Source organism: Apis cerana, linkage group LG12, assembly GCF_029169275.1.
Source record: "Apis cerana isolate GH-2021 linkage group LG12, AcerK_1.0, whole genome shotgun sequence".
In the NCBI taxonomy this organism is placed as follows: Eukaryota; Metazoa; Arthropoda; class Insecta; order Hymenoptera; family Apidae; genus Apis; species Apis cerana.
Window position 1 is genome coordinate 9,157,949 of NC_083863.1, and position 26,576 is coordinate 9,184,524.

At 36.3% G+C, this 26,576-nt stretch overlaps 1 protein-coding gene and 2 long non-coding RNA genes across 8 annotated transcripts in view; 1 reads left to right on the forward strand and 2 right to left on the reverse strand.

The window, feature by feature from the left end:
• The window catches only part of LOC107998375 (fasciclin-3), a 295,808-nt gene that overhangs the window by 48,408 nt on the left and 220,824 nt on the right, over nucleotides 1–26,576 (reverse strand). The gene's annotated exons all lie outside the window — the stretch shown is intronic.
• Nucleotides 15,188–16,846, reverse strand: LOC114577623 (uncharacterized). The gene is made up of 4 exons (XR_003697831.2): nucleotides 16,713–16,846; nucleotides 16,423–16,557; nucleotides 15,994–16,247; nucleotides 15,188–15,881 (listed from the first exon to the last, which is right to left on the reverse strand). It is a non-coding gene; the product is annotated as an uncharacterized LOC114577623 (long non-coding RNA).
• Nucleotides 18,189–23,064, forward strand: LOC107998377 (uncharacterized). Its single transcript, XR_001766174.3, has 5 exons — nucleotides 18,189–18,402; nucleotides 18,600–18,685; nucleotides 18,809–19,055; nucleotides 19,225–19,414; nucleotides 19,691–23,064. It is a non-coding gene; the product is annotated as an uncharacterized LOC107998377 (long non-coding RNA).

Consider the following 26,576-nt stretch of genomic DNA (forward strand, 5'->3'; position numbering starts at 1 on the left):
AAAATGTGAAAGGGAGCACTAACAGGATTACGAGAATGGAATTGCAACAACGATCTGATATTTGTTTATCGAAACGACACGAACGCATTTATTTTACATAATATAGTATATTTTATATAGTTATCCCCATTGTTCCTACTTAGCATTGCAAACACGTGTTAGGGTTCAAAATGAAACGCGAATGCCGTGCTAATTCCCCGTTTCTTTTGTCGATCCATTCCACCCAATCTCGTTAATTCGAACAATTTATTTTTCAGATCGTATAATAGTTGCCGCCTCTATTAATCACGAAATGTAATAATTACGCGGAAATTAAATACGAGGGATTAACGCTAGAACGAAACAGAATTTCTGCCATTGTTTCCATTTAGTTATTCAATAACTTAAATTTATGCATTTAATAAATAATTTCAATACGTTTCAATTCACGATTTCGATCGAATCGTGAGATTTGTTATTTTCGATTAATTTTTTCTTCTTTTTTTAATCTCAAAATCAAAATCGCGATCGTATACGCGAACAAAATGTAACTTCAGAAAAGTGAAACAGATATATATCATTGGGTCAGAGAGAACTTGGTGCGCTCTTATCGTAGTTACGATCATAACGTGGATGTCACGTGAGCGTAATGAGCACGAGTTGTTTTCCTATCTTTCTGTGACATAACACTCTCTAACACGCTTTCGTTTCCTAACCCCTTCCAGAAAATTAGATAGAAGAATAAACACATGCTTCTGCGCTGTGACAAAGTTTATCTTTCACAGGGGAAATTTGAGGATCAAACAAACGTTTCACGTAGAGCAGGATAAGGAGGATAAAATAATAGGGAAAAATTAATGCGAAACAAAAAATTTTAAATTTAAAATTTCCCTCTGCTCGATTAATTTCTTTATTATGTATGATCGTTGTAAAATTTCCAGGAAATTCCTCTGTTATTTACATCTGTAAATAAAATAATATTTCACGAACGCTCTGGTCGATTCGATCAACACGATCATCACGAAGGAATTAATGCGAGGAATCTTTCGTTCCCGCAAGATCAGCTAACATCTATCCGTTCTTCGTTTCCTTTTGCTTCTCTTTCGAGATCTCTGCCCTCTTCCATTCTGGATTTGCATAATCCATCCGGCGAGAAACTCGAAGAACAAATATCCGTGCCGCGTCACGAATATCTTATTAGGTCAGAAAGTTTTGATTTCGCGGATCTTTGGCGCGATAGCGGCGAAAGAGAGGGGGAAAAAGGGGCACGCGCCTCTTAAAACCGATCCTTGCTGAATATAATTATTCGCCGGCCAGAGAAGCCGGGGCGAAAGATAAATGGATTCCGGCGGCATCGAGCCGGTGGGGCGACAGATGTTTGATCTGTTGGAAAGTTCAAGTTGGTACGGTGTTCCTTACTCACGGCCGCGTTGTTCGACCTGGAACGTGGAACGCCTCGCCAATACTTTCAACCGTCTCTCCCGCGCGCCACCTGCGTTTCACGCCTTTCTTCTCGAACTCGTTCCTGTAGAGTAGACTAAGATTTCACGAGTATATGAAAACTTTTCGAATAAAAGTTCTCGAAGATGTTGGAATGCGCGTGCGGAGGAGAAGCTCGAGGAGATTATTTTTAAAACAATTTTCCCTTTTTTTTTTCACGAATGATAACCGATTGAAAAGGGATTCGGGATCGAGTAAATTTTAACAAAAGGGGATGATGGAAGCTTCGATAAGTTATAGAATCCTGTTTAATAATTTGATTACGTTTTATTAATGTCCCCTCGATTCGACGAATAATTAGCAAATGCTACATTGACGTTTGGTTAAACACAGCTTATAATATAACAGATCTTCAAATTTGGAGCATTAAGTGCTTTTAATCGATCCTAGATATGTTTGTAGATCGGTTTGTTAAGCACACGCTATGGGATATATTGGATCGGTTCTATTTACCTTCGAAGCTATCTAATATTGAACGCTGGTAATGGCCAGCATTTCTATTCGCGCTACTTTGATCCTACGTACGATTCGCGTAAATTCTCCGCGTTTAATCGTACCTCTTAAACCCGTATCGTGACCTACAAAAAAATTATTACGAAATAAAAAAACGATTCAAAAAAAAAAAAAAATCTTCGACATTCCTCCGCAATTTCAATTATCAATTCTCCTGGAGGACGAGAAATTAAATCGAAATCCCCGATCGGAAAGTTTGAAGAAGAGCCGTCGCAAAATCCAGCTCGCGAAGTCGAGGCAAACAGTGATGAAGTTCGGTCGTCCTCGATAAGTTTCGTTTTCAATAAAGCCAGAGGGTCGGATTTACCTTCCATGGGAGCCGGCTCGCATTATTAATACGCAGGTAAAACAGGTAAAACGATCCTTTCCTTTCGATCTTTTCCCTCGTACGAAACGAAACTTTTTCGATCAAGAGATTCCTAATGTCCTGATTAATTCAGATCCGTGATGTTCGAACGTTAACGCCGTTAGCGTTCACCATTGTAAATTTTCGCGGTAGACGCGAATTGGGAATTCTGAAAATTTTATCGTAGAATAGAATTGATGGGGGGTTAGGAACTCGAAAATGTTAGAGACGGTAGGAATTGAAAATTTTGCGATAGAAGATGACCGATATTGGAAATGCAGAGCGTTAGAGAAATTTTACGATCCAATTGGATGGAAATTGGAAATTTTATGATAGAAATTCTGTGGAATTGAAAGTTGGAGACGTTGGAATTTTTATGGTAGAATTTGTGATTGCGCAAAGGAAGAATGATGAAAAAAAAATATCGGATTCCGCGATACACTTTAAAATTTCAAATATTTTCACGATAATTGAATAACGGGAATACCGGAGGAATTGGAAGATTCCATATTATCTCCATATTATTAAATTTTTCACAATGTATAATTTCTGTTGATTGTAAAAGCAATCTAATTACGTTGCAAAAAAAAAGATTTTCTCTGCCGTAATGCGTGTAAGATAGGATAAAGCTCGCGTGTACGATTTTCCAGCTTTATCATAAACCTGGAACACGATGGAGTTACGAGTACTTGAAAATATAGTTGAGTGATCCACTTTATGCCGCGTGTCACGTAAACGAAATATATACGACTCTTTCAACGGTTATACTATACATCATCACCGTTACAGTAAACCCCACGAATTCACGACAGGTGTTCTTGTTTTAAATTCACTTACGTCATTCGTGCGCACCCTGTCCCTCGATACGCCTAACTCCTCGTTTCATGTTTAGGCAAACAAACTCAATTACCTGAAACAACAGGAATAACAATTATTAATTAGTAAAGTAAACAATTCAACCGTTCCACTCTCTATCCCGATTAATATTAGAACACGCGTAATATCGCGATGCTAAAATATTTGCTACATCTCTCGTTACGAAAAAAAGAAAGAAAAAAAAAACGACAAGAGAGAGAAATATTTTTTGAAATTATAAAATTTTTCTCGGGGACGGGGTGGTGGGAAGATCGACGGGGGAACGACAGAAATTTCCAGATTAAGGGCCACGTTGCAAGGCCACCTAACGAGTGGTTTCATTCCCTCCCTCTGCTTGGCAAAAAGTTTCGAGGCGGTCAATCGTTCGTAGAAGTTAGGCGAGAATAATTAAAAGATTCAACAGGGCGCGGGGACGTGGAAAAGTACGGTACGGAGCAACTTCGGGATGTTTGTTAAATATTCATAAGCTTTTTTCTCCGGTTGACGTTTCAACATCGCCAACGACTTGCCGCTTTTTGCAATTGAAACTTTATCACCCTTGCGAGCCACCCTCCCGAGATCCTCGTAAAAATATCGCGAACCGCAATAATTCTCTTTCGCGAATTTACAAGCTACCATCTATCGCGTGAGATCTCTCTCTTTTTCCCCCCCACCATTCCGCGGTAACTTTCCTATTGTTCTTTCCGTTCCGATACCATCTTTCATTTCCCCCTCCCCCGTTTCTTCTCCATTCCTCGCCGTTCGTTCCATCGATTATTCGTTAAATTTTAATTTTCAGATCCGTTCCAAAGAATTATTTCGCACTTTATTGTTATTACCATCTTTATTATTATCAGTTAAAACTTTATCAACTCAAACCGTTTCATTCACGAACATTTATTTATAATTTCGAAATATCACCGTTCCTAAAGCGGACGCTTCATAATCGACCCGTAATCTCTCACACGAGGGAGAAGCAAGCGCTCGAAATCGAAATAATGCTCCGTAATACTCGAAACCATATATCGGGACTAGGTTATATTTCAGGGGATCGTGTTCGATTCAACCCTCGCATCGATCGATATCGAGTTATCGTGATTCACGATAACGATTTCCACCGTGTCGCTCCGTTTGCGCGTAGAAAATACGAGACACGAGGAGGCTAAAGCCTCCTTTGCCGGCTGTGAAAATTGACGTCAACCCAGTTATCAACCGTGTTAAACTACGTAAATTCCACATAAACTTAATGCCGTATACCCCAGACACCGTTCTCTCTCTCTCTCTCTCTCTCCTCTCTCTTTCGGTGGACTGTAAGCTAGGAAAGGGTATGTAGAAGCACGCGTGTATCCCCATACGGCACAATCGGAGCGAACAGGGCGGATAATCGGTTAACTTCTCGTGGGAAATTGTGGAGAGGCGAGGCGCATCGCGCGGGAATGGCAGAAAACCTCGTTTGTAAACGTTGTAGACGTTGGTCTCGAGTATTTGGGGAGTAAATAATGGAGCGGGAGGGGAAGTTTTTGGTTATATTCGAGGGATATGAATTTTAATCTGTCGCTCTCTCGCGCTTTCCCTCGTTCAATCGTGACAATTATATAGGCGATCATTGATCCAGTAACGCGTTAATGGATCGCATTATCGCCGCTGAGATTATATTGTCTTTCCCCGGGTAAATTGGTCGGATTTTCACGTGGCCAACATATGGAAATATATATACAGATATGCACACTCGCCTCCCGGGGGAAATTTTCACCGCTGTCGTTGTAAACTCTAACGTAACGTCCCTTTCGGTCAAAGTTCGGTCAAAAATTAACATTCTCCGGCTGGAATCAAGCGGAGGGAGAGAACGAACTTTCGAAGGAAGAGAACGAGAGAAAATAGTAGCGCGGGCGAACGAATTAACGATCGAACTGATGGTGCGCCGATACGCCGGGAAGCACGAAACCGACCCACGTTTAACGACCCACGATCTCGACGTTTACTACGGCTTAATTAACGTCACCTCGGTGCTTGCAATTGGAATGGAAGCGAATGGCAAGGGTGGGCGAAAATGGCGAAAACGGCAGCGTGTAAGTTTTCACCCCGAGTCCCCGAGGACCGATGCCTCTCCTTCCGAAACGTGACGACGATTCAGGGATCCGGTAGCCGACCATGCGTAAGCTGCACGGCCGGGTAATCCAATAAAGCAACGCTTCCGCTCCATTATTCTCCGTGTTCCACCTTGCACCTCGCCGAGGAAATCGTTCACCTATCTATCCAATCGTTGTAAATCGGACCTGCGCCAGTCCCTCGACGGGCCTCGCACCTTATCGTCCACCAACGATCATTCCGTGCAACACGAGCGCGTGATTAATTCATGGATGAACGAGAGAGATCTTACGCGGGATTAAAAAATATCGTTTTGGCCAAATTACGCCTGTTAAATTGAATTTTAACAGTATAACGGCAGGGAAATTTCCGAGTTTTTATTCGAATCGTGTTCATCTTACGGGAAGAGGGGGGTTACGAAAATTCTGTAAGATCGTCGATATCAGGCGGACAGTAGCTTCTTTAAGCATCGTTAACAGGGTACGCAAGGACCCAAGATTCAAGTTATAACTTCGCCATTATCCGACTTGCCAACTTTCAGCCGTTCCTCTCCTCTTTGTCTCCTTTCCCCTCTTCTTTTATTTTCCAAGTATCTGTATTCCGACAGTTTTTCATATTTCTCTACCTCTTTTCTTACCCTCTCTCTTTCTCTCTCTCTCTCTCCATTCGAGACTACGCGTACTCGTTCATTGAAATATTTTCTTCTTCTTCTTTTTAGCGTTTTTTTTTTTCATTTTCTTAGGTTGTCCGATCTATTCATTCCTTCGCCTACCAAGAAGTCCGTCGGTTGGACTTCTTGGTCCTCGTGCACTTCACTTTGTCTGTTCTAACTTTTCGTTTGCTTTCGTCGGTGTTTCCAGCAACCGCGAACACAGGGATGTAACAATGCGGGGGTGGGCTGGGGGATAAATATTGGTTGAAAGAGGGAGAGGCAGGAAACGAGGGTGAACCTGCTTCGGGGCTTGTTTGGACTGTGCGTGAGAGAAGAACGATATGACAGATTGCTTTCGATGGGCGCGCGATGTTTAACCAGGATTCCAACAGCCAGGAAAGCTCCGAGTAGAAGATAAACGTTGAAAGCAACGGGGAATCGATCAATTTTCTACGTGTAATAATATTGTGCTTTAACTTGATACGCCTCGAACTTGTTATTCTAATCCTTGTTGATCTATTATTATCGGTGAAAATGCGCGAAAAGTGATCGCGTTGTCTAAACGTCTAATTCCGTCGTTTAATCGACCGTGTTACCAATTATTCAAAATGTATTTTAAATGAATTTTTGTTTCTCAAATGCGAAGAATAGGATTAAAAAAAAAAACCAAGAAATTCAAAACGGCTGTGCCAAAAATTCTAATTCCACTTATTTACATTTTTTTCGGAATAAAATTTCGCATTGTTCGCAAACTTTCGTTTCCATTTCCGAATCCACGTACGACTCGAGGCCACGTGCATTCCCAATAAGAATCTTCACAAACTTTGGGGAAGGATTGAAGAAGGCGGGATTCTTGGAAAGTTCCGCGAGGAGGAAGAAATTCGCGCGACAGGCCGTATAACATCGCGGTTAATTGAACCGAAGAGGCGAGAGCGAGAGAGAGAGAGAGAGAGATCTCGATAAGGATGAAGTCGCAAAACAGTGGCGCGAAGTGGTGGGAAATGGGCGATAAGCGGGACGTTCCTCGTGGCTTCGTTATCGGCCGAGACGTCAACGAAACTTGGCCTTATCGCGAGAGATTCGCGGACCCCTTTTTCGTGGGAGGGGAAGGGAACTCGTTACCAGCGAGGCCTGGGGGGTGATCTCCACTCGGGAGCGACTCTTCGAGAAGAAGTGGAAAACGTTGGACGCTCGTTTGAGAAAGATGAGATCTCGTAGAAATAGTGGGGAAGAATTAAGTGGATTTGAAACGAGGCCGAATGGTGGCCGGATGTGGTGGACCGAGAAAGTTTTGCGGGCTGCTATCCTGAAAACTGCAGATCCTCACTTATCCCTAATGAATTAGTACGAAGTGCCTTCGATATTGACGATAATTCAATCGACGTCGATATTCGATATTCGAATATGTCGGAGGAACGATTGAAATTTTCCTTTTTTTACAATTTAAATTATAATACGAATAAGCGTATACACGTTCGAACTGTATAATAATTGGTCAACCTTTCGCGAGAACTCGATAAATTTCGAATATCCCGATACACAATTTCAATTCCTACGGAATTAAATTAAACGGTAGTAGGGAGACAATAACGGGAGAGGCGTGGAACGAGAACAACTTATTCATTAACGGCCCCCTTTTTCTTGCAATTACAATCAACGCGAGGAAACTCGGCCGGGACAATTATCGTTTTATCGCCGAATTAATTCCTTCGCTTCGAATTAACCCTCCCCCTCCTGGCTACCAATTTCGACCCGTGCAAAATGCAGGGAGTAAGAACGAATTTTCGTTCGAAATCCCTGTCGAAAATGGATTTACAATTTTTATTTCTATTCTTCCTTCTCTTCCTTCCCTCTCTTCCGTTTCAAAAAAATAAAAAAATCGATCGCAAAACGACGAAACTTTCTCTCGCGAACGATTCAAAAATTAAATAATACCCTTTCGAGCGGACTGAAGCGGGAATTAAAAAGAATTCCTACGAGGCTCTCAATTTGTCGTGGAAATGGTGGAAACGGTTTGGGGGGAGAGGCGAGGTGAGACGAGGCGAGGGAGAGGAAAAGCTTCTTCTCGGGGGAACGCAGCTCCGTTTTATTATTAATTTCCACCAGGCAACAGATCTCACGGGAACGCGGTTAAGGCAGGAAAGGTGATCATCGAATTAAACCGGATTTTATCGCGCACGCGAAATTCCTTTGAATTCCCCGCAATCCTGAACATCCCCCGTTCAGGAGTTGCCACGGCGAACGAAAATTTGCACGGGGAGTAAAAACTAATTAACAATTTGATTCAATGTAAACGAATTCTTGTCGGAAAGAGAAGATCCGACCCTCTTCTCAAAGAGGATTTCTTTTTTTTCTTTTTTTTATCCCTCAACGTTACGCATTACGCGAGATAGCGCGTGTTTGATTGCACGAAATAAAGGCGGAATTTTTGCGAGGCAATCGAAATAATCGAAGGGGAATCTCGTCGGGGAATTAATTAGCTCCAGGAAATCTTCCTCCAGATTTTTTTTTTCACGCAACTTTTGTAAATCTTTTCTCGTGATGAAGAGAAAAAGAGGAGGTGAATGGTAAAAATATGAATGTTGAAGCTTATTCACGGAGCAGCAAGAGGAAACATGGAAGGTGTGCGAATAATTTGTTTGAAAGGGATCTGTGAATATACGTTTTTATTCGAGGGGCCGATTACAATCGAAATTATTCCTTTTTCCCTCTTTTTTCTTTTTCAGAATAGACGAACTACGCGTTTCATCCTAAAAATTCATCGGCGAGAAAAGGTGAAAACCGGCGAGAAGAAAAGAGGAGGGAAGGGACACGAAGGGAGACGGAGAGAAGAGGAAGCAAAATCCGTCAAAGGACGAAGCGTTATTATCCCTTTAAATCGTGATCGCATACGCGTTCACTCGGCGTGTTATTATGCACCGGGCCGATGTTTAGGAGACGTGGAATGGAAACACGCAGGGCGACAACTACCCCCTCGACTACTACCCCTTTTCTCTCCCTGTTCTTGGACCGTGGATAACGAGTCGGATGTCGCGGAAACGAACGCCACGAATAAAATTTCACACTGACATAGTTGCAAGCGCGAGCAGACGAATAAAGTCCCTCCCTCCTCCCCCTGCGACGATCGCATTAATCTCGCGATTCGCGCCGCGTGTGACGCGCGTGGCCACGCACGGGGCGAGGTATCGATGAAAGCAAAAGGGCCCGAGTGAATGAAATTCGCTTCTTTTCATCGGTTAAAAAAAGATACCGATAGAGAACCGCGCGGAAATACCTCGATGAATGCCATCCTCCCCCTCTCTCCACGCGTTTTCGTCGGGCTCGCGAAAGCGACATCCCACCATCCACGTTTCCTTGATTATACTTTGCCCCGTCATTAGTACGAAAATAATTTTTTTTTCCTCTCTTTCTTTCTCCCTTTCCTTTCTCCCCTCCTTTCATTCTTTCCTCTTCTCTTTTCCTTTTAATTACATTATGCGCGTAAAGTGGATGGGGCGGAGTGTTTCCTGCGAGCTACGGGGAATGGGATAGAAGAGCGGTGAGAGATTTTTGAGATTTGAAGTGAGTCATTTCGCGTTTTATCCTTTTTCGAGTGGTCACTTTTCTCTCTCTCTCTCTCTTTTCTAGGGGGAAAGAGAAAACATTGACGGAGAGGTTTCAAGTAAAAATTTTGTGTGTAATTTGCGCGAGCGTTATATCGCTAAGCGTAGATTTTACTTCAGAATTTTTTAGCGATAACGATTTTTAAAAATATTCCCTCCGCTTTTTCCTTTTTTTCTTTTTGTTTTTTTCAAAGGGCGTTTGATCAATTTTCGGGGGAAAAAATGAATTGGTATTGAAATTGAAGCAACACTTCAATAATTCGTATATTTCATCCTCTAGATATCTTTTTTTTTTTTTAAACACGAATGTTTTCGAAAATATTCCTTTTAATGTATACACCTATAAAAATTTTTATCCGATTCTACGTTTTGTGCAATCCTTGTGCGGTCACAAGTGAAAAATCAATATCGAAATTGAAAGCAATCATTTTATATATATATATTTCGTAACCTAGAATTTATCTTTGATTTGTTTTTTTTTAATCCTACATTTTTTTAAAAATATCTTTTCTCTATATTTATAAAAATCTACTTTTTTTTAAATATTTTTCAATAAAATCTATATACGATTAAATATCACACGATCATTTTTTTTAGAAATAATAAAAAGAAGAAATTGACATCGTAATTGAAATCAGAGGAGCGCAAATTGTAGATTTGATTACTTTCCTTTTAATAAATATTTAATAAATATATTTCAAAAAAAAAAAGTTCCTTTTTCGTATCAATAAAATCTATGTATATGACTTTATTATTATTTTTTTTTTTTTTGTAAATAGTTACTTTTCGAAAAAAACAAATAACGAAGTAGAGGGCAATAACGACGCAACAATTCATTTTATCCTGAAAAGCGTAAACTTTTTACGTTTCGTTTTTCGTCTTTTTCAATTGTACGAAATATTTCAAAAAAAGCGAATGAAAAAAGAAAAAAAAAAAACAGACTTCGTTTTCGAGAAAAATTAAAAATAATTACTGGACGATCCAACGGATTTTCCCGCGTCACGCGTTAAACTGGCGGCCGGTTCATCGACTATGACTCACCGTGGACGTGGATTCGTGCAGCAAAAACGATGCGTACGGTATCGTGAAACGAGATAACGTACGACGAAATACGGATTGGCGGATGCAACGATGCCGTCGGTCCACATAATTTATTAATTACGTTGAAACCCGGGACAAATTTGCCCGGGCGAAATTAGCGCTAGTCAAATTCGAGATACGGACAAACGTACGTAGGAGAGAATGAGGACGCAGCTAGGTCAAACAACGTTGAGTATGATTGAACGCATGACTCGAATGTTAACTGAAATTTAGCAGGTGGGGAGACGGCGATGAAACGAAATCGTCATTCTAATGCAAAACCATTGCCATTTATTTTTTTAAATCTGCCCGCCAAACGGTTACCATTTATATGTACCGTTTCTCTTCGGCAACCATTTGATCGGCGTTTTGTCCAATTGAAATTTATGCGTACACGTAAAGCGAAAGGTGAAAATTCTGTGGTAACCAGATTGTACGATGTTAAATGTAATTATTAACTTTGAATAAATTTGAATTACTTCGATATGTAGGTAATAGATTTCGTCGATTTTCGGGATTGGAAATTTATCGAGTCCTGTTTCAACGGGGTGTAAATTTTGATTTAAGTATAAAATTACGAGTTTTAGTATTGAATTCTGTGACGAGAGAATATTTATATTAATCACTTCGGTCCGCTTCTACGGTAAAATTCGATTAAAATTCGTATGAATAATAATTTGAAAAATAAACTTTTGACAAATACACGTATTATGAAATATAATGTACTATATTAGGAATATGTTATATATATATATTCATGTAAAGAGATTCATGGACGAGAATAAATAAATATATATTTGAAAATAAATTTTATAACATTAATATACCAATGAAATAAGAGAGGAAATATTGATAATATTTAATATTTACGTTCAGTGATATTAGTTTTAATTTCATCATCCCCTTTTCGGTCAAGTCGTTTGCTTTGCCGTTTCATTTAAACGAAATCGAAGCTTGCTTTCAAACGCTTGGGTCATCTTAAAAATTTCCTCCGATTATTTCAGAATCATTTGCTTTCAAACAGCATAACTCCCCTCTGCTCTCTCTCTCACGATGCGAAATTATTAATTAGCAGGAAACAGATACGAAATTATTAATTGACATTTTAACAGGTTTCTCAAAATTATGAAATAAAACCTCACAAATTGATCAATTGACGAAGCAAATGAATTAAAAACTGATGCTACGGTTCCATCGTGAAACCATCGATATGATAATTATCAGAAATACCAAAATGATTGATACGAATCAGGGTATCAAATTGGAACCAACGAGGAATGGATAAAATCGAATCAATTCAAAAAAAAAAATTGCAATAACAACGATAACAACCCGTATCTTCTTCCATGATGATTCGATTCGTCGTATCTACGATCAGTAAACAATAAAGAAAAAAAAAACGATCGACCAGATTGATTTCATTTAATATTTTTAACTCATCCCTTATCAAATCTCTGCATATGATCCCCGCAATTAAATTACGGAAAGAGGGAAACGAAACGAGACGACGAACGAGAAGAAAAATACCGTATAGGAAAAAAAGAAAAAAGAAAAAAGAAGAAAGAAAGAGAAGAAGGGAGGAGGAGGAGGGGATGGGATCGTGATTTGTTTACGGGTGAAAAAACCGCGACGCGGCGACGACGAGAAGGAGAAGAATAAAAGCACGGTCGAAAACACACGGGGTGAGGGGGAGGAGGAACACCGAATTTTTCCCGCGGAAAGTGCAGATTTCAAGGCTGGCCTGGAATGAATCCCGACAATGGCGTTCGAACGAATCGTTGGTGCGCGCCTCCTCCCTGGAATTTTTCAAAACTCCCGATGAATACCGAGCCAGAATCGCGTAAAAACAGTTGGTTTCCCCGTGAAAGAACCGTTGCCAGGGCGGACCATCGATCGATCCTTCGCAAATTTTCTCGCGTGCCTCGATCGCGGCCTCGAAGCTACGACAAAAAAAGAAAAGAAAAGAAAAGGAAAGAGATCACAACGAATAATTATAATCGCGTTATTTTTACCACTACGATCTTTTGACATTTTCAGAGTTTCGGCAAGATGTGGTTTACTACTAAAAATTGCATGCTTTGGAACGTACGGAAAGAAAATTCTATATATATATATCGTAAGAACTCTGGAGACTCTCTATTTTCGCCATTGTGTCCAAGGGATGTCCAAGTTTGTACGATTTCTTCCGTGGGATGGCGCATAACTGTATTTTTACGTGAATCAAGGCTCGTAATGCGATGGAATCGTGAAGGAATCCATCCGATTTGGTCCGAGAGTGGAAAATGGAAATTGGATTCGAAGGTGCGTTTGATTATTGGAAATCCTGTTTAAGGGATTGCGTCGGTCGAAAAATAGGGGCGATGTGTGGAGAGAGAGAGAGAGAGAGAAAGATTTTAAATAAAATTATATAAACGAAGAATTAAAACGGTAAAATGGTAAATGAGTCAGAAAATTTGAGAACCACCGGCTGGTTACAAGTTCGATTAAATCGTATCTGGAATAATTTATTATTGAACGCGGCAATACGATTGAAATATCCGCGACAATAGAGGGCGATCGATTGCGCCCACTTGCACAAAAGACAGTTAATTTAACAAAACGATAGGAGGATGCCAAATTTCAAATTTTCGACACAGGGGATCCCAACTCTGTTTTGCGCTCCTATTCTCTTTAAATTTTAACAAACTTCCGTGGAATAAGTTGGATTGTTAATAAAGAATGATCGAGGTATGTAATTACAGTATAAATGGAGTTTACAAAAATAATTAATGTCGGTGACCACGGTATACCACGGTTATAAAATACGGTAAACAGAATTGATTCTATAGTGAGAAATGTTTTTGAGTGAATTATTTGCTCAATGATAAAGTGTTTTTTCTTATTAAACTTATCAAATTTTTGTTATTTCGAGATACGATCAAGAATTCTGTCTCTTAATATTTATGTATTTTTTCTATCTATTTGTTCGACTCATGAAAAATTCAATGTTAATTTTATAAATTTTTCAAAACTATTTTTATCGGATAATTATTATGTATCTAATGATTCATGATTCAATTATGTGATGGAATATATTACAGATTTAATGACAATAGACGCGACAAGAAAATGATTATTTGATGGCGGAAAATATTTTAATCTTTTAATGTACTTAGTTATCAAGGGATTGTATCGTGTAAAATTCATCTATCAAGTGAATAAATTAAATTCAAAAATTTAATTTATCTCTACGAAAATTGCAGAAATCTATAACTCATGTGAAATGTATAAGTTTAATATAACTGATCAAGGATAATCCATGTTTCATTGGATTACCTTATCCCTTACTTTATCCTTCTCAATATTAATTAATACGTTATAAAGCCTCGACACGCTTCACTCACTGTTCACCATGGAATTACAACTGTTGGGCCAAGTTCCTTCGAAACTTCCTCGATTCGATACATCTTCTCTGCATTTACATGCTATATGTGAATACAAAGTACACTATATAAAGATACCAATTGTTCCTTTTATCGATGAAAATTACGTAAATCGATAAATATAATTTATATATTCAAAACTGTTACCTTTAAAACCGCAAATTAAAAAAAAAAAAGAAAAAAATATATATCGACATTACACATTTCATCCTGGTACACGTAAAAAAATCGTTGATTCACTTGATGCACCTTCTTCGACACCAATCGCAGAGATTTATTCGCAGAAGGGACCACCATAACCATAAAGTTTTAGCTTTTCCACGCGTGGTACCCCAATCTGCTTTTTTTATATTTCTTCTTTTTTTTTTTTTTTTTTTTATTTTACAGTTGTATACGCGCCTTTGCATAGCCGGGATCGTTATGTACGGTGCGCGTTAACGCCAGCCGACCTCTCTTGAAAAACGATGGAGGTTTATTGCGGGGTGGCGCGGATTGAAATTGGGGAAACTGCGGGTCGTAGAGCGGCTGGCCGTCTACCGATACAGATTCATCAGCTGTCGTCGCGTAAATAGCAGGAAAACCACCGATACCGATATAGGCGTCCGTATTCAGAGATGAGGGCGTTGATCGCGAGAAAATTGTGAAACGTATGAAGGAATTGATTTTTGGATGATGGATAACATGAAATGAATTGTATTAAACAGAATAAATGCTATGCGAGCATCATATTCGGAAGAAAAAAAAAGCGTTGACTTGCACTACTTGGAAAGATACGAAATAAATAATTTTTATTATCGCCCATGTCGTGACGACATTAGTTTTTAATATTTCAATAAACGCGTAATCCGCAACTATTCGTCGCTTTACACTTTTGATCCAATATTCTTCCATTCAACGCTAACAAATTTCCACGTGTAACGAAGAGTCGAGGTTCGATAGTTTAGAACTGCGAATTTGCTTCAAAATGTCTCGTTTCGACGTAGAATCTTTTGTAGGAACGATCGTTTGTTTAGCTGCGTTAGATTGTGAGGATTGAGTTGAATGACTTTTGTGTTAGGAGGAAGTTTGTAAGCTACAATGGATTAACACCGTAGGTTTTTTCGTAAGTGATATTTTAGCGTGAAAATAAAATAAAAAAATAACTGCCGAGTGAGATAAAATTTAGAAATTTTTATTTTCATATTTAAACGTGCAAAAAGTATACAGAAAATAAAATTGAACATTAATCCGTAATTTTTAACATAGGATCATTCGTGTATTTTTAATTATATTTATATTTCTATTATAAAATACATTTAGCCGATAAGTTAGGTCACGATTAAAAAATTTTGATCAACGCCATCTCGCGTTTGGATCACCGAAGCTCCGACTTGTTAATAGCATAACATAATATGCAAGGAGGTATGCGAACTCAAAGACAAGGAAAGCAATATTGTGCGAGAAGGATAGAAAACATTTTCCAATACATTGAAGATACCATATAGAAATTTCGTTAATTATTTTTACATTTAATCGTTTTTACACAATTTTTTTTGGCACTTTCAGGATCATATGTTAAAATTGGAACTTCAGACAAGCTTCTTGTATAAATTTTAATGTTATATTTCTTTTCATTAATGATTTATTAACGATTGTGATATATATTATCATGATATTAGAATTAGACAAGTTTCACTTTTATATTATAGTCAATTATAACTTGAAATCTATACCTGTTCACTAATTGTGATAAATTAAATACATCATATTAAAAATTAATTAATTATTCATTTTCTAGTTGAAATTTTGGAATTTCTTCACATCTTGAAACTACAACTTCAAGCAATTTTCATATCAATTTAAACCTGAAATTTATTTCCATTAATTATTTATTAACAATTAAAGTAGTTCATAAAAATTATTATATTTGCAATACAAGATATGCAATTGAAGATATCATATTGAAATTTTAATTACCAATTTTTTAGATTTTTACATTTTCTTGCATATATATCTTGAAATTAGAGTATCAGGTAAGTTTTTTTTATACCAGTTTTACTTAATTTTATTACAAATTCATTTCAATCATTTATTTATTAACAATTAAATTATTATATATCATTGATATCCACTATTCAGATCATAAAGTGATTCATTTTATATTTTATATTTGAATCCTTTAGAATTAAGAAAATTATTGAAAAAAACATTTAATATCATAAAGAAATGACCTATAAAAAAAGTAAAAAAAAGATAAATATATAAAAATTTTTTTTCTTTTAATATTAGAAAAATTTTGCATGCCATTTGTACTTGTATTATATTCACTTGATACAAATCAATAAGATTTAATCAGAATTCATAAATTTTACTCAAAATTTCAAGAAAATTTTGTGTACAATCTACCTCTTTTAAGATTATGTTCTTCTATAATCCACAAGAATATAAAATCCAAAAGTTAAAAACAAAGATAGATATAAATAAATCTTCTTTTATTCATCTTTTATTCTTCTTGTTTTATTCATGAAACCAAATTGATATCTGCAAAAATTTATTATTAAAATAATACTTTCACATATTAAAATAAAATTTTTTTGTCTTATGTTTTCTATATAATAATAAAATAATGAAAGTTATATTATAACAGCATTATAAAAATACAAAATATATGAATAATCGTTGCAATTTTTACTTACATGTATTCAATTAAAAGCTTTGATGATATACATAAGTTACTTCATACTACTATTATTCTTTTTAATTCTTATATATCAATATTCTTTCTTCACTTATTTCTTATATTTTCACAGCAAAGCGTAAATTCAAATGAAAAAAACTTAACAATAAATAAATAATTATTATAAAAATATATATCATTTACTTATAATAAATTATATTATAACAAATTGTATATTATATTATATTATATTAATATTATATTCTTAACCTAAATTAACAAAATTTTATATAATTATAATATATTTACTTACATATGTAATATATTTCTTCAATATATCTATTTCTCACAAAATATTTTCTCTTTTTTATTTTTTTTCTACGTCATACAATATTCTTTAAATATTATTAATTTTTTAATTATAATTTATTTTTACGTACTACATCTTTTCTTTTCAAACCTCTAAATATGTAAATTTTATCGATAAGTTAGATAATGATAAAAAAATTTTAATCAACGCCATCTCGCGTTTGGATCACCGAAGCTCCGACTTGTTAATAGCATAACATAATATGCAAGGAGGTATGCGAACTCAAAGACAAGGAAAGCAATATTGTGTGAGAAGGATAGAAAACATCTCCCACCATTTTGTGCAAAATTCGTTAATTATTCATATTTTACATATTTTTTCTTGACTTTTAAGATCGCATTTTAAAATTAAAACTTTAGACAAGTTTCTCGTATCAATTTTAATATAAATTTCTTTTTAGTTAATTAATTATTAACAATTAATATATTACGCGTTCGATATATTAATGACGCCATATTCAAAATTCATTAATTATTCTTTTTCTACGCAAAATTTTCACACTTTTAAGATCACATCTTAAAGCTAGAATTTCAGACAAATTTCTTGTATCAATTTTAACATAAATTTATTCTTAGTTAATTAATTATTATTAATTATTGCGTCATGCGTTCGATATAACAATGTCAATATCTGATACTTATACATATATATATATCAATTGTTAATAATTTATTAACTAAGAATAAATTTATGTTAAAATTGATACGAGAAAGTTGTCTGAAGTTCTAGCTTTAAGATGTGATCTTGAAAGTGTGAAAATTTTGCGTAGAAAAAGAATAATTAATAAATTTTTAATATGGCGTCGTTAATGTATCGAACGCACGATATATTAATCATTAATAATTAATTAACTAAAACGAAATTCATATTAAAATTGATAGGAGAAATTTACCTAAGGTTCTAATTTTAAGATACAATCTTAAAAGTCAGGAAAAAGTATGTAGAAAATGAATAATTAGCGAATTTTGCATTTACAAAATGGTGGGAGATGCTTTCTGTCCTTCTCGCAGAATATTGCTTTCTTTGTCTTTGAGTTCGCATACCTCCTTGCATATTATGTTATACTATTAACAAGTCGGAGCTTCGGTGATCCAAACGCGAGATGGCGTTGATTAAAATTTTTCGATCGTCATCTAACTTATCGATAAAATTTATATATTTAGAGGTTTGTCGAATTAATATAAGAAGAATAATACGTTATAATACGTAATAATACGTTATAATAAATTATAATTAAAAAATTAATAATATTTGAGGGAGATTATATGACGTAGAAAAAGAATAAGAAGGAGAAAATATTCTGTGAGAAATAGATATATTTGAGAAATATATTACATATGTAAGTAAATATATCATAATCATAAAATTTTGTTAGTTTAGGTTATGAATGTAATATTACAATTTTTAACTATATACAAATCATATACAATTTTTTAATGTTTATTTATTTATTGTTATTTTAAAATTATGGTTTCTGTTGTGAAATGAGATATTATAGGAACTAAAAATAGTGGAATGAAATAATTTATTCTTTAGAGTACCATCAATAATTGAAATAGAATACGTGTAAATAAAAATTGAAGAAGTTGTTTTATATTTTGAATATAATGCAAATTGTAAAGGTATGTACTTTAAATGTAATTTAATTGTAATTTAATTGTTTCAATATTATGTAAAAATAAAAATTAGAAGAAAAATGATATTTGAAAACATGAAAACATTATTTTAATATTTAATATTTACAGGTATCATTTATAGTGCGTGATACATGGATAGAATTAAAACAGGAAGAATATAATGACTTTTTTTTATATTTATCATGTTTTATATTTAATTTCTGGGTTTTATATATATATACAAAATTATAAGAAAATATAATTTTAAAAGAAATAAAATTTTTTTAAAATTTTGGATAAAATTTATGGATATGAATAAAAAATTCGATCAAATCTTACAGATGCATATCAAGAGAATATTATTCATAAAAAGATGGTAAAATTTTTCTCATAATAGAAAAGTTTTTTTTATCAATTTTTATATGATTACTTAATAGTTATTTTTTTCTTATTTATGTTATATAGAACTGTTATTTTTTGTGGTATTGAATGTTTTTAACGATTAATAATTTCTTAATTCTTCTAAAAAATTTTAAAATATTTAGGATAAAACAAATAATTTTATAAAATATATAATTTGAGTCTGATGAATGAACTTTATCAAATATGTTAATTATTATTATTATCATGAAATTAATCAGATAAATAAAAAATGTAAATACAATATCTCAAGTGAAAATGTCTCATATTGCAAATACATTAGATATAACAAATGCATTAAACACATTATGGCAAGTAAGTTGATGTATCTCTATTATAATTACAGCAGATAAATTAAAAATTTATTAAATATGTTAAATGAATTGATTACTATAACTAAAAACAATTATTAAATATATTAGTCATAGGAGATACATTCTGATATACATAATTATATTTAATACATCATCATAAATTTAATATATCAAATATAATTTAAAATTCATGAAATGTATTAAATGTATTAGAATATATTATAATATAATGATATAAATAATATATATGCATTATAATTTGTAATTTCTTTTTCAGAAATAAAGGAGATATTGAAATAAAGATATTTTGATGGCATTAATGACATCAAAAGCAATAACACGACAGCAATTCTATTTTATAAAAATATTTTTAAAATAGAAGAGTGGAAAATATATTTGCACATATTTGCAGTGCATAACTTTTCAAGAAGATTATTTCATGTTATAATTTTGCCACAAATTCACCAACTTTATTGTCAAACCTCGTAGTACATATTGTCGCTCACATCACCGATACGGATTCATCAAGCACCGTCGCGCAAATGATCCGAAAACCGCGGATACCTCGGTGTATCGTGTATCCGAGCACTCGCCATCGAGTTTTCCGCTTCATCCGATTCAGCACGCGATAGGTAGCGGTTGGCGTGTAGACTGCATCGTGCTGCGCCACTGATATTCCCATGAGTGTGTACATGCACCCTTTCAGTCTTTGCTTGTCCCTTTCTCTCTACTAGCTATATATCGCTTTTTCGCAACTTCGTGTATCTCTGTAGAAGCTAAATCAAATCGTTTGAAACGTTTGACTGGAATTAGTCGCTTCTAAATTTAAAATTTAGGTGAATTTCCAGCTTCTGTCACAGGACGCTTTGAAACTCGATATTGTATCAAACGATTATTTTAGTCTTGCCTCTTTTAAAAAAGTTTAGAATACAGAAATCTTTTTATCAATTAAAAGATTTTATTCTTAAATATCTTTAGTGATATCCTATAACATCAATTTTGTTCACTTTTATTTAATTTTGATACAATTTTTTAAATCAATCAAAATTTTTAAATCATATAATAGAATAATATGAAAAAATACATTGTTAGAATATTTAAGCTGCATCATGGACGAACGATTTTTACAAGCGTTTCAATCAATTTGACCAACAGACCATCACGAGATTTTGTTTAATCTATCCTTTGTTTCCTATTTACTCTTTCATCGATAAATTTACGTTTTTTCTTTTATTTTTATTTTTTTTTTTATCCGGTCAAGCAATAACGAATAGCGCGTATAACGTTTTTCCTCGTTCAACGTATCGGTTAAATTTGACAAGAATGAAATTTCGAAGAGTGTGTTGGAGAAATATACGGATTTGGTTTGAAACTTGTTGGAATAATGGAGTTTCCGTTACATAGGAATAACGCGGATAGGAAGGCGAATCCTCTGGGTGAAATAAAACATTTTTTCCCCCTCTGCTATTCTCCATTCTCCATCGAACGTTTTTAGTCATTAAACGTACACGCGCTCTCCGCAAACTCTAATTTCTCAGTGACGAAATCGAATTAATCCTCGCGGAACGGTGGTGAATTAAAAATTGATCGTATCCGCTTCTACTTCGCTCCATCGAATCAAAATGAATAGCGGATGTATCGCGTCAAAACGAGAAAAATTGTTTCATGGTAATCATTAATATTGGAATAATCGATTCGCGTCTTTTATGGAATATAATTTTTCAAATATTTGAAAATATATATAAACGTCAATATTTATTCAATATCGTTACACGAGACAAAAATTAAATGATTTTAATTAGTTTCGTTCAGTTCGTGTGCTGTATAATTTTTACAGATGATATTTTTTCATGCGAAATAATATTTTTCACAGGTATGCAAAAAAAAAAAAATTGTTTTTGATATTTCAATTAAAAAAATAAATGGTAAAATAAACTTTTAATCATTATGTCAATAATTTTACGTTTATTTTAATCAAAAAGAACGAACGTTTCATTCGCGTTTTATAATCAAATTTTTAAATATTTTCAGAGAACATGTTTACCCACGTATCAGCCATCCTCTGACGAGAACTTCGACAAACCACGAATCGAGATTTATGGCGAAGCCGAGGATAGAAATAATTTTGGAGGAAGAGCGAGAATTGCGTGGGAGTAGGAGGTAGTTTCGTTCGAGTATTTCGCGGCGAATTCGAGGCGTTCGGGTTCTTTCTTGCCGGGTTGGCAGTCAGTCCAGGGAAACGATGAATGTATTCCTTTCCCTCCCTTCTTTTTTTTTTATTTTTTCGCGAGCTCGAAGGAGAAAGAGAAAGAGCGAGAGGGAAATAGGTCTGAAAACGACGACCCTGCCGGCCCATAGAACGTTTTCATGCGAGCCTCGTTGCAGCCAAGATGAGCCAGGGTGCGCTCAGCTATAGTTTGTTACGCGCGTATTGTGGATTTCCTTTTTTCCTCGTTTTATTCCCCTGCCCTCTAACGTTCCTTCACCGACCTCTCCTCCTTCCAAACCCCTCGTCACCTCTTCTTTTCGGTCGAGGGAACGGGGACGACGGCGCCGTCGCTCCGAGCGTTCATTTCCTTCCCATAAATCTAGCAGCGCGGCTCGGTAATGGTCGACACGCAGACGATCGCGATTCTTCGCAATAATTTGTCGCCACGCCACCCCCTCCGGTATCGAGTGTCGTAACAGGCAATTGAACTTCCGCCGACTACGTTTTCTCGTGGTGATCACGTTAACGGGATGAGGTTACGATGCTCCAGGTGAATTAATTCATTGGGTTCTATAAAGGAAATTTTTCATTCCGTTGGAAACGTGGAAATGACGATACAAATATTGTAATTTTTCGAATCCGCAATCTCGATTAATTATCGAGATAAGTAAAGAATTAAGTTGCGGGTTTGGATCGAAAAAAAGGAAAGATTTCAATTTTTCGGGAGGATTTGTTCATAAAGGGATCAAGAATTATCTTTACTCTGTGCATTTGGTGGAATTTTTTGCGCGAAAGTGCAATCCTTCTCTCTCGTAAAAAGAGAGCTAACGTTTTCATGAAACTATTCTTCTCCCTCCCCTCCCCCCTTTTTTGCCCGCAACAGAAGCAGAGAAAAAAACTTCTCAAACTCCTACTACAAAAACGAAAGAATATTACGGTCTACTGTGCGCGAGCGTTACTCGTTCTTTTGCACAACGGTGCAACTATTATACGGGTTATAATTCAAAATTAACATCATTCCTTTCTATCCTCGTGCTAAACGAAAAATAAATAATTCAACATCAAGCTCGGATAATTACTTCTTTTCTCAGCGTGAATATCGTCAAAAACCTCTTAAAACCACCAAAGTGAAGCAATTCATCAAAGCAACACGATACGAAACGTAAAAAAAAAAGGATGGGAGAACGAAATAAAAACGACGGATCGAGTCTGACTTAAACAAGAGCCTCCTCTCCCTCCTCCTCGTATCTTCTTTTAATTAATCGCTTAAAGAATAAACAATCTTTTCTTAATCTTTTCTTAAGGGATGAACAACACACGTACCGATTACTTCCGACTAATTCATAATTTATTTTTCTACCTTCCGACAATTTTCAATCGATCACCGAATAAATAAGTCGGGGAAAAAAAAAAAAAAAAAGAAAAGAAATGGGGAAGAAAAATGTTGAAAGGGAAAAAACGAAGCGAGAGAAGGTAGAGAAGGAAGGTGGTTGGGGGTTTACCGCAATGCATATGCGGTAAATCAGCGCAGATGAGCAGATATACGCGCGCACGGACGTCCAGTGGCCATCGGGCATCGTTGGGGTGGAAAAGGACGGGAGGGGGCGAGGAGGGCAGGTTGACCGATAGTAGGATGGAAGAGGGTAGACGGATGCAACAACGTAGCGTACACAGATTATATACGCGTTTGCATACATGAAACCCATGTACAAGGGTCCCGATGGTCCGGCCGGCCTGCGCCCGGCTTATATCACTGTTACCGTTCGATGCGCCGGACCTAGCGCCGGCCTACACTACTGCCGCTCGACAGGCCGAAACGTTTCCACGAGCTTTGAATATGTACGAGCGGCCCATCACTGCCCCACATTGAAAATCTATCGAATAATTTGCTCCCTTCGTTAATGCACCACTCATTCTACTTATCTCTCTCTCTCTTTCTCTCTTCTAGAAGACACGTTTAGACGAGCAAAATTTTAACGATCGAAATTGAGAATGAAATTAAAGTTGTTTCGATAAGTCAGTTACATTTAAATGTTACATGATTATCGAATATGACAGATACGAATAAATATTATTTTAGCATTTTAAATAAAGTTATTACTTGAAGTAAAGTTTGTTCGTAAGAATTAATGATCAACTGTTGTAGAGGCTCTATCTAAAGGATACGTATCCTCGTGGCATAGGTGATTTTGATTAATCGCATATGGAGATACCTCTCGGGTAAATTTTTGTTAAATTTCTTCCCAATCGTTTTAATCTTTGTCATTAATCGAACTAATCAACACTGTCAAAGTTCATAAAGTTTTCCCATTCGAACTCTCTCTTCCGCAGGGCGGAATAATCATTGTCCTTTCTCCCCGTTCTTCGCGTAATCTCTCCCCCTACCCCCCTCGACCGCTCTCGTCCTCGTTTCATCGTCGACAACACGTTGGTTGGACCCGTGAGAGGGCATAAAATTAATACGGTAGAAGTCGGTAATTCGACGAATTACAGCGATAACAAGGGCTCGGCCGTGGTATTTATGTCAGAACGCACGCAGACGTCGTGGGCGTAGAATTAATAGTGCGTGTACACACCGAGACATGCGCACAAGGGCGCGGGCCAAGCGGCTATAAACTAAGTTGCTCCATAAACCGGGCCGCGAATATGCATGAGGAAGGTGTGGCTCACGTTGTTGTTGCACCCGGCAGGGTTGATTTCGGAAACGTTATAAGTCGGCCGTGAGTGCATCATGCACGTTGCATCGCATTTGCAAAGCAAAGCACACACAGACGCGTTTCCACCTGCCCCGGCTAGATTAGCCGCTACTTTGTTATCCGTTTTAAGGAATGCTTGTGTTCCCAGGAGGAGTTGGAGGAATTGGATATAATGATTCTTGAGAAGTTTCACGAGGGCTTTTCATCGGGGATTGAAAAATGAATATTTTTTTTATAGATGTTTTTTTATAGACCAACGAAGGTGAGAATAATTTAACAACGTATGAAAATTACCAATATGATTCTCGTGAATTTGATAAGACAAATTTTGTAGAATCTGAAAATATTGTACGCATCGAGTGAGGATAGTTTAATAACGAACGAATAGTTGCCGATCTCTTTTTTCTCCGAATTCGATAAAGGGAGAAATAGACGAATACAAAAGTTTAGAATATATTTCATGGGAATTGGTATTGAAAATGGAATATGAAATAAGAAAATATAATTTTGGGAATATTAACTGTTGAACAGTGGAGCGAATAATTGCTTTTATACGAGACACAATGACGATCCTTGAATGTTTCAGCATTAATTCTTCGAAGAAACTTTTGCAGGAACGGAACAGCAGCTTTGCGAATGCGATATCCAATGGTACTTGAATACAACTGAAATGTAAATTTTAAATCGGTCCCAGGGAGGAGAGCGAAGGTTATTTAGGTGGAAACGCGGAAGCATCGGGAAACAGAATGGTAAACTATGTGGAAAGATAACGATTGTTCTGGATACACTTCTGCGTTTTCTTGAGTGCTTAAAGAAATTCGCTTGGAACGATCCTCAAGTGTCCGTTATTAAAATTGTCCCGGCTCTCATAATTTATCTCTCGCCATTCGATGCCGACAAATTCATCGCTTGCATCACGTTTACAATCAAGTTCTCAAACTCCAAATACCAATTTAAAACAAAAATTTCAAAAATAAAAGAGAATCATATTTATCTTTTTTCCTTAAATATATACAGGAAGAAAAAATAAAAAAGGCAAGTCGACGAATCGACGTCGCTCGGTCGAAAACGTGGCGCAATTTGTTTAGGTTAAGAGTTGACGAGATTCCTTAATGAATATAAAGTTGGGAAGGGAGCGTGGCTGGATTCGAGAAGCCTGGGAAATTGGAAGAAAGAAATATTTACCCCGAAATTGGTACATCAGCCGGCTAGTTTCCAGACCGTTCGCCCAAAGCCAGCTAGCGCCCTCCCTCCCCTGTTTCAGCCGGGATAATATCTCAAAGACACTTTAACCAGGATTTGGCTGGGTTCCTCCCGCTCGAATTAGCCGAGGAAGCTCGCACGATCCTCCTAAGGGAAAAAGACACCGCGTCTTCCGCCGTGGCAGATGCAACCGGTTAATATGGAAAGGAAAAAGAAGGGTGACCTCGTTATCGCTTCCCAATCTTCTCCCCCGAATTTATTTATTCCTTAACCCGTTCTATTGTTTCGTCTTGTTTGCTTTTCTACAGCCCCTACGCTGTTTCGACCATTTTATACGAGATTTTTAGAGTTTCAAACGAATCTTCGAGTTTTTTCCTTTTCCTTCCTTCCTCTTCTTAAGTTAGGTTTCCTAGATTGCAAAATTTTTTTCCTCCGATTCGATATTCTTTATAATAAGAAGCGTTTTTCGATCGATATACCTTGTTTTCCGTGATCGAAGAAAAATGTTAGAAACCATGCAAACATTTTCAAATTCAATTTTTCTCGAGTGGAAAATTTAAAATTCTCGGCAATTACATCCTATTGGCGGATGTCGTTCGACATAATAAATCCGAGGCTGCAAGAACAACAGTAAGAGTAAACAGAGTATAATGGATAGAGAAGGTTCGGAAAACGAGGACTCGGGGAGGCTTTATTCGCCGAATTACTCACAGTCTCTTGCATCGGTATCGGTGAAACTAACAGAATGCTCGATCGATAAGAAAGGATGAGGAGAGGGTCTTTCCTCGCAAGAAACCCGGAAACATCTTCTTCGACAACTTTGTGCCATCGCGGATGGCGGAGATGATGGAACGTCAATGTCGCGTGGCCGTTTCGCTCGTTCGAGGGAAAATTCGAGGCAGAAAAAGAAAGAGATAGAAAAAAAGAAGAAGGGGAAAAAGAGGGAAGGAACCCATCGTACACGCGCCAGAGCTTCTGAATAAGCAATACCATTCGGAACGAGAGACGTCTTCTCTTCGTTAAATGCATTATTGTTCCCTTCCCTTCTTTCTCCT